The 9,016-nt window shown below is 36.8% G+C and overlaps 1 long non-coding RNA gene across 2 annotated transcripts; it reads right to left on the reverse strand.

Annotated features, from left to right (window-relative positions):
- Positions 1-461: 461 nt before the first annotated feature.
- On the reverse strand, positions 462-3,889 carry LOC111094358. Of its 2 annotated transcripts, XR_005385001.1 has the most exons (4): positions 3,708-3,889; positions 3,201-3,448; positions 1,869-2,057; positions 462-1,114 (listed from the first exon to the last, which is right to left on the reverse strand). It is a non-coding gene; the product is annotated as an uncharacterized LOC111094358 (long non-coding RNA). The 2 variants fall into 2 exon arrangements; XR_005385000.1 differs by having other exon boundaries at positions 3,201-3,889.
- Between the last annotated feature and the right edge of the window lie 5,127 nt (positions 3,890-9,016).

The following is a 9,016-nucleotide window of genomic DNA, read 5'->3' on the forward strand; positions in this document are numbered from 1 at the left end:
CTCCATTAGATATTCATCCTGCATAGATTCTTGATTTACTGGGAATTCATGGACTATGAGAGGGCTCTATTTTATCTACACTTGTTCATCAAAATGCACAAAACTGAGTGGATTTAAGTAGAATTGACTGTCCACACTTAGGGGAACTAAATAACTGGTTCTCTCCCTCTAGTTAAAGGCACCACTTTGAAAATTGTGTGCTACTTTCTCAGTACACTGCAGATGAAAATTGAGGTAGTCATCTTTGTCCATATATCCAAGAAAACCAAATAAAAACAAATACATTTTTCTTTGTTTTTTGAAATTTACCTTCTACAAATATTTTCTAGAACTCTTCCATGTGACAAAAATCTGTTCTGAATTTTCTACTTCAACGAAAAAAGAAGCTATTTACCTAATTTTTTTAAAAAGTAAAACAACATTCAATGTGGGAATAGATAAGTCAGGCCATGTATCTGGTAACTCTTTTTATTAGAGCTTTTGGAGGAATAATTCAGAGAATCTTGGCTTTAGGGATTCTGTTCACATGGAACAGGCTGAAAGATACGAAAGATTGACTAGGGCCAATTTTCTATGAGTAAAAACAACAACAGCATCAATATTTCAGGGTCTGCAAAAACATGGCATTCTCTTGCCTTGAAAAGATTGTTAGAAATCATTGCATTTTAATGAATTCAAAATAACACGGGAGATTTGGAGGCTGTTTAGCTTCCGAAGGTGCAGAGATAAATCAGATTTTTCATAACTTATATCTGAGTAAAATAGATCTGATTCCACCCCTCTGTAGACCCACAGCAGGATGAGGGCACAAGGTAACTGGCGATCTTTTCATCATGGTCCTGGTGGACTCCTGGTTTCCAGACAGTTTCAGCTGTCATAGTTGCTTAGAGTTTACTGAGCTGTTTTTAGTTACTCATTCAAATATTCATAAGAAGCGAGGACTGCAGTTTGCTGTCTGGTAACAACTTCATTTTCGGCTCACACTAAGCTTGTCCTTGTGGATTCTTCTTTCGACTCACATTGGGCTTTGAGCAGTCACATGGCCTTTCAAGGATAATGGAGTTTCCTTGGGAGTAGGCAAAAGAAGCATGTTCCATCTTTTATCTTTGCCTGGCTGGATGATGAAAATAATTGCAGAAGACAGTTATGGATTATCAAAGAGACAAGTGAAATAATCAAACCTATATCAACCACTGCTTTGTGCTACCCAAGAAGGCAGATCCTTTAATTATTTACCTTTTGAGACTCTGTACACCTCAGGAAATCCTAAAATGGCAACATATTAGTGCAAATATTTACTCAACAATATTGTTCTTGAATACAGTAATGAAAATGTGTGTAATCTCATGATACACTCTTGGAAGAAATCGAAGGATTATACCATTTCTTGGTACAGAAGAAAACACCTTCATTATGTATGATCTTTCCATTATCTAGTGAAAACTCTGGTTAAATAAACTTTTCAGGTAGGCAAATTCTACTGCTTAGCTTAGAAGCTTATATCTAATACCTGAATTAGCAGCAGTAATGCATGAATTATTGCAAATAAGCAACAGTGTAATATCCAAAGTGCAATTATTTAATTAAGCTATGACATCAGCCCTATACTGTCATTTTATCATCTATATCCTCTATGTTACTGCAAAGAAAAAAAAACAAAAGATTTGTCAGTCAAGATACATTTCTAAAATAACTATGCATTGACATTAAAACTCTGACTTATGTTGACTAAAACATACACCACATTTAGAGAAAGAGATTTTTTACCAATTTATTCTTTGCATTAAATAATGCTCATTTTACAAGAAGAAATCTATGCCTTTTTTTTCATTGAATTAGTAAGCCTTTTTTTTTAAAGACTACCTTACCTTTCTTTGTACAGTTCTTCTCAACATGAACACATACTCTAGTACTCCTGAGACCATGTGTATGTTTTAAAGAACATCAAGAAGCTAGATTCTGTATTACCTCATTTAGACTGGGAGACAGGGAGAGTAACCACGTCTGAGGCAAAGCAAAAGGAATTTCAATCTCGCAAGACACTGCCAGATAAAAACCTGGAAAAGATCATTAATCTCGTTTGTTTTCATTATAGCAACACTTGTTATCACAACTTTAGTTAAGGAAGTGCCAACATTTATACCAGCAATTTTATGTCAGCAAAATCAGTTCTAAAAGTTAAAGCTCCTGATACTATAAACTCTCTGTTATTGCCAAGGTCTTTACATGTTGTGATGGAAAAGGGTACATGTTATGCCTGCTGGACAGAATTAACCATTGCTTGAATAATGCTTGGCGGGAACTGTAATATAGCATTCATTCCTTAATGACGTATTAACATTTTCACACATCTGATATAATGTTTTATCCTTTAAAGGCAGATTTTGTCCCTGACACATTTCCTTCATAAGGAGAAAGTATGAGAAAATAGAAAAATTCACCCATTTTTGTTAAGCTTTTTAATAGCTCCGTGAATGAAAGCTCTCTCCATGATGGAGATCTCAAGCAGCACAAATGAATTGTTCAGAAGAGCTTATTAGGTGTTATGCTGTGCTTGAAACAGAGATGATGAAAATTAAGGCTCTATCAAGACATCCAGCTCTAGTGATGTTAGGGAATCTGATACCCATGGCCTATAGTCCATGTGGTAAAATGCTGGTCTTAATGGAATATAGATAAGAGATTTGAACCAAATTTCCAATATTCAGTAGTCAATGTTGGAATTTTTCAATATTCAATAAGTGTCTTCCTCCCTAAATGCAAAAATTCATCTCAAGCCACAGAAGAAAATGAGTTGTTAGATTTAGCAGGATTTTACTTTTGAAAAAAAAAAAATGTAGTATGGCTGCACCATCTATACTATTAAAGGCAATCCTTTGAGAAGTGAGATAGCTCAAGGATGAATCCAGAAAGTTCATCAGTAGAAGGGCAGTGAAATAACGTCCAAAGGGGAGGTCTCCATGCCAGTTGTTCACTGAATGCCAGATGATGGCAGCCTTCATAATTACAATGATTTACTGAGGGCTTTGCCTGTGTCAAGAACTTTACAATTACCATCTTATTTAACATTCACATTAACCTAGTGAGGTAAGATTATCTCCATTTTATAAATGAGAAAACTGAGGTTCAGAGATGTTATGTTGATTGGCTAAGGTCACACCCCTAGCAAGTGACAGAGTAAAAATTTAAACCAAGTTTACCTATGTCCAATCCCCATGTTCCTTCACTATGCAACCATGTTCACGATTGGAGGTAACTGAATTAATAATTAATGGGCATTATCCTGTCCCCTGAGATGTGTGGAGTCAACTATTTCAGCAAGATGACATTTGTCAAAGAGAACCTCTATATAAATGTAATCCAAGTGTAAGTAAATTTTAAGAGAAAACCCAAGGAGACCAGCTGCGTTTGACTCTAGCTGCTATAGCCAATGGGGACTTCAAAGAATCTGAAGATGGAAGCAAACATAGAAGAAAAGTTGTCTGTCTGAGTAAAAAAGCAATGAAACAAGATAATCTTATAAAACACCCTGTCACTGAGTAACAGAAGGCAGTGGCAAGCATTCATTGTAATGGAGAGGTTGGTAGACCTGTCTGTTTTAGAAGAAACTACTCAATAATGGATAGGGCCAAGAGCATTAGCACAAAATAAATACAGTTGATAGGTCTTGACAAGTTCAAGACACCAGACAATGAAATCTCAGCTACCAGTATATGACCAATGATAAAGGATAACAGCCAGTCCAACAGAGATTGATAAGGATCCATGCAGAGTCACTACAGTGGAGCAAGAGATGCTGCAAAGTCAGATATGGAGTGAAAGAGATTCATGGCAGGAACAGATATGAAATACAGCCATCGCGATTCTTGGCTAGGAACTCAACCGATCCGGTCTGATGAGAAGGAACTGGGGGGAAGTTCCAAAACGACATCATAATTGAGCCATAACAGCATTTGAAGTTCATGCATATGTGTATATTTGAGTATAAGTTATTTTCAAAACTTCATGGCTTACTTTATTCTGTTTAAGTTTTAGTCTTCATAAATCACAAGTTAAATATCACTTTAAACACAAATTAAACAAAGATACTGAACCAAGTACACCCTGATGACAATTGAAATCATTCTCCTGACACCCAATAAGGGTAGATCTCATACAATAATGGCTAACCCTTTGTTAAATGCCCACTAAGTTTCAACAATTCTAATCTAATCAATACTACAAATAAATGTTAACATATGTATGTAGAGAAGGAAGATAAGTTAAGACACTTTTAAGATCTTCCAGTTACTGTTTTCAGAGCCAAGATTTGGACCCAAGATTGTCAGTCTTCAAATTCTCTGCCATTGCCTCTGTTACAAGTTGCACGCACCCCAAAGTTAAGAATCAGTTCCCAGGAAGGGACCTGTGCATTGTCCATTATTGGGCACTTAAACCTCCTCTTACTTGAGGAACTAACCTGAAATCTTACCACAAAATGTTTCAATGTCCCATCATTTCCATAAGACCTGGAATCAACAACAACAAAAACTAAGATGAGTGAAGATATCATGCTCAATAAACTTTAGAATAAGACCATGCCTAATGATACATAATGGTAAAATGAGTGATTAGATCAGTAATTCTTTTTTGTAGAATAATCAATCAAATACGATGTCTGGCCTCTAATAAAATGTCCATCATTTCTCATCAATTCTGAAATGATCATTTTTCATATTTTACATCTATAACGGAGTGCACCTTACAAGTGTTGTCAGCCAGGTGGAATGCAAAGTAGTGATCATTACCTGTGCAGGTTTGATGTCAGTTTTTATTCCTAGTGACCCAAATGGACAATCAAAATCTCTTAATGTTTCAGCTGACAAACCATATAAGGTCCATTTGAGGATGAAACATAAGTTCTGATTATTATCTGAAAATATTCTGTAGACACCTTACGGTAAAATTAAGAAAGCACAAGCATAAAACCCTGCAAATAAGGAGCACTTTAAGAACATAAATAAGAATGTACTTTAAGAACATCCCAGAGACAATATTGGAGCACTCTTTCAGGTAATGTTGCATCACTGACATGCAGGATGGCACAGCAGGTGGCGGTGAGTGAAAAAAAATCACAGACCCTGAATCAAACCAGGGCACAAAACTTTTCCTCTGGGCAACCCACCGTATTTTTTTTAATTAATCTCTATACCCAACATGGGGCGGAACTCGCAACTCTGAGATCAATTCAGATGCTCTACCTACTGGGCCGGCCAGGCACCCCTGCACTGCACAGATAAAGAGCAGAAATTGAAGTTTCAATACATTCCTGGTGAGGAGCTACATTAAAGTCCTTACTTCTCATCAAGCCCAGAAAGAATTATGTGAATGTTCTGATGGCTACTACCCTGCTGGTTCCAGCCCTGACCAAAGTTCTCCTATATGGGCTAGGAGAAGTATATTCCATTGAAAATATCTATTGTGCTACCAAAATTAGTAAGAGCTGAGTCAAAAGAATTGTGTGTGGGTTTGGCAAGAAAGTCACAGAGTAGTGATTGGAAATGGATGCGATGAAGAAATTGCAGGCAAATGAAACAACAGGGCTTCCTGGAGGATCACAAACCATGGAGAACTAGTGTCCCTCCCCCAGGCTCTGAAGCCTGGTTTTCCCTAAGCCCTGGAATGAATACCCTTCCCCATGAGCAACTTTGCATTCTTGAAGGAAGCTAGAGACCAAAACCACCTGGGAACTCTCTCTCTCTCTCTCTCTCTTTTTCTCTCTCTCTCTCTCCCTCTCTCCTTCTTTCTCTTTCTCCATGGAATGCTGGCAAGAACACAGTCAGAACCAACAGCTGCAAGGGACAAAGCTTATTTCTGCCAAAAGGGAGCTGCAGCCCCATGTTCATTCTCATACCGAGGCAGGAGACAGTTGGATTGAGAGAACAGTAGAGTCACCGCAGCTACAATGCTTTTAATTCTTGTGTTTTTTGTTTTGTTTTATTTTGTTTCAAAAAATGAAGAAGAGGGGGAAAAAATCAGACACCAGCAGCTCTGAGCCAACAGTGCCAGAATGTGAACAAGTTTAGGGATGCCTTAACCACTTTTACTTTATTTTGCTTTTAATGTATACAGAAATCTGAAGGCTTTTTAAAAAACAAAACAAACCAAAACATTTTTAGTGAAGTCCCAAAGAAATCTTGCAAGTGTATAGAATAAATTCATAGCTGATAAGATACCTTAGTTGTATGTGCATGTGTATGTGTGTCTGTGATATAAGATAATGATAGTTTTCAACTGACAGTAACTCAGGTTTTATAAAACTGTGAATTTTCCATATGTTTAAAAAGGTATTTTAGTTGTATTTTCATTTCTTTGTGTGTAGCTATATTTTCTCCAAGTATAGTTTCAGAAATGCCTAAATCCTAAAAGAGAATACCTCAATAAAAAATAGCTTTATAAGAATTCTAAAAGGGAGACAGTAGCCTCACTTTTGGAAGATTTTTTTTTTTTTTAGAGAGAAAGAGAGAGAGTGAGAGCAAAGGGGGATGGGACAGAGGGAGAGAGAGAGAGAATCCTAAGATTTTCCCAAAAGAATCTCCATGCTGGGCGTGGAGCCCGATGAGGGGCTCAATCTCACGAACTGAGCCAAAATCAAGAGTCAAAGGCTTAATAGCCATGCAGGCACCACTGGAAGATTTTTAATCCTATGTTTAGAAGAAAATATTTCATGTAGGCCTGCATAGGGTTATCAAAACCCATGGGCTCATCATACCTTACATTATGTAATATTTACAGAATACCGTCGTGTAGGAGAAATGTTACATAGGATATCAAGAAAATCTTTGCTTTCTAAAAAAGCTTACCTTCCAAGCTATGTCCACAAGATGGATGTATCCACTTCCTATTGTGGATTTGCCTTCTGACATGACCCATAGTCATGTGAAGAATTAGAACAGATATGTAGTATATACTAAGTATATACAGTGTTTGTGCTCAAATGCTGTAGACAAAGTCCTTTTAGGGGATTGGAAACCATGGTTTTCAATTCCAGAATTTGAAATAAGCACACTTGAGAGCGGGGAAATTTTCCTTGTCTGTGGGATAAAGGAAACCTAGGTGTCTCAAATTAGGTGTAATAGGGACAAAATTAATATGTGGGTGTTCCCAGCCTTGCGTTATGCTTCTTCTACCCCAGACACAAACACATTTTATCTTTGCCACTTAGTTTTGTCTCTCCATTCCCCATCCCACTTAGGAATTTCTTTTTTACCAACCTATTCTAGGCTTTTGTGATGCATAGCAGGCCAAATAATAAAGCAAGATGCAGAATCATATTGGTGAGAAAAGGGAAGAAGGGAAGGAGGGGGGGAGGTCTCACTGAATGAGGCTAGGGAGGAAGATCAAGCATAGGTTTGAGGAATAGGCTCTTTAGAGTAACCATGAAGTAAGACTGTTTGGAAAATGAGACAAAAGATTGTTTTTAATAGCTAAATTTTTAAAAATTGAAAACAAAAAATTCAAACATTCCATAGAGGATATAATAAAAAGAAAGTCATATAGTTGTCTTGGTTTACGTCTGACTCTCTCTTTTTCAATTATTGTTTCCATAATATTCCATTTAGCATAAAGAAAAGGATGACAAAAAAAATAAGAGGAAAGGAGGCCAAAGGACACGAGGTAATGTCTATTCCTATGAATCTGCAAAGTGTATGTGACATAGACTAGCTTGTGTTACAAATAAAAAGTGACAGATACTTCCCCTTTCAATTTTTTGAGATACTACCTAAAGTCCATCAAAACTATCAAGTAGAAACCTTCTTAAAAAGGGAAGTTAAAAAGAAAAAAAGGAAAAAAGGTAAATGAAAAGCTATGTCAAGCAATCCTGTTTTCTGTTTTGGCTGGTTGGCCAGGTGGGGCATGGCTGGGGCAAACAGTGGAAGGACAGTAGTTATTTATAACTGTGGGAAAATGGGGGAAAGAACTTATTATAAATATGACTTTCTAAACCATAGCATAATGAAAAATAGGAGAGGAAGGAATAAATCCTGGATTTTACTAAAGAATTGTACTTATCATTTAGAAAAGAAACATATAGTTTCTGCAGGAACATATAGGACATATTATGGGCAGAAGCATCAAAAAATTATTCTAGTTTCAAATTATTACAAATCTGCCAACTTGTCTATAAGTCGAATAGATGCTGATACTTGGCTTTCATTTAGGCCATTGATTGTTGACTTTGAGAATCAGGCGCACCTTGGGCAATCTCAAGTTGCATAGCAAAAGTATCATCACTCAGTGAAAAGTTACAGATCTGATTCCACTCTTCAAAGCAGACATGCCATAATCTAGAAAGAAGGAGAAAAAGACTTACAACATGTGTTAAGAATATAAAAATAAATGGAAAAAAATGGTTTAGAGATTAATTTTCAGCTTTCACCAAAACTCCTGAGAATCTTAGAAAATGACTTGGAGATGTGCCCAATTACCAGGATATATATTTGCTTCAATTCTGCTCTCTTCCCCAAAAGTATTAAGATTATAGGATACACAGAGCAAAGATCAGACTCGGCTTTTTACCTATTTTAAAAAGATTAAAATGGAATTTGTTTTGGGGGACAAGTTTTCACGTGCGCGCATATGTGTGCACGTATAGGTATACGTATTGTGTCCATGTGTCCGTGTGTGTGTGTATACATACGTGCATCTACTGTATGTACTTGTGTGTTTTCTCATGTAGATAAATTGTGCCCATCCTCGCTGGATCCTAACAATTAAAATGTAATGGATCAATCCGTTGGGTTCTAACAAATTGAGGGCTTACCCACCCTACACGCTCTGGTTTTAGAATTTCTGGGGATCCACCCACAATTTCAGATGAGCCTTGATTTTCCAAAAATGCAGTTGCTATTTTCCTTTGGCTCTGGTCTCCGGTGATAAAATGCAAAGAATCAACACATTGTTTCCTCTCACTCCCTTGCAAAATTATATTTCAGTTACGGTAATAGAAAAGCCTCTTTTTATACTGGCAATATAC

This window comes from Canis lupus, chromosome 37 (assembly GCF_011100685.1).
Source record: "Canis lupus familiaris isolate Mischka breed German Shepherd chromosome 37, alternate assembly UU_Cfam_GSD_1.0, whole genome shotgun sequence".
In the NCBI taxonomy this organism is placed as follows: Eukaryota; Metazoa; Chordata; class Mammalia; order Carnivora; family Canidae; genus Canis; species Canis lupus.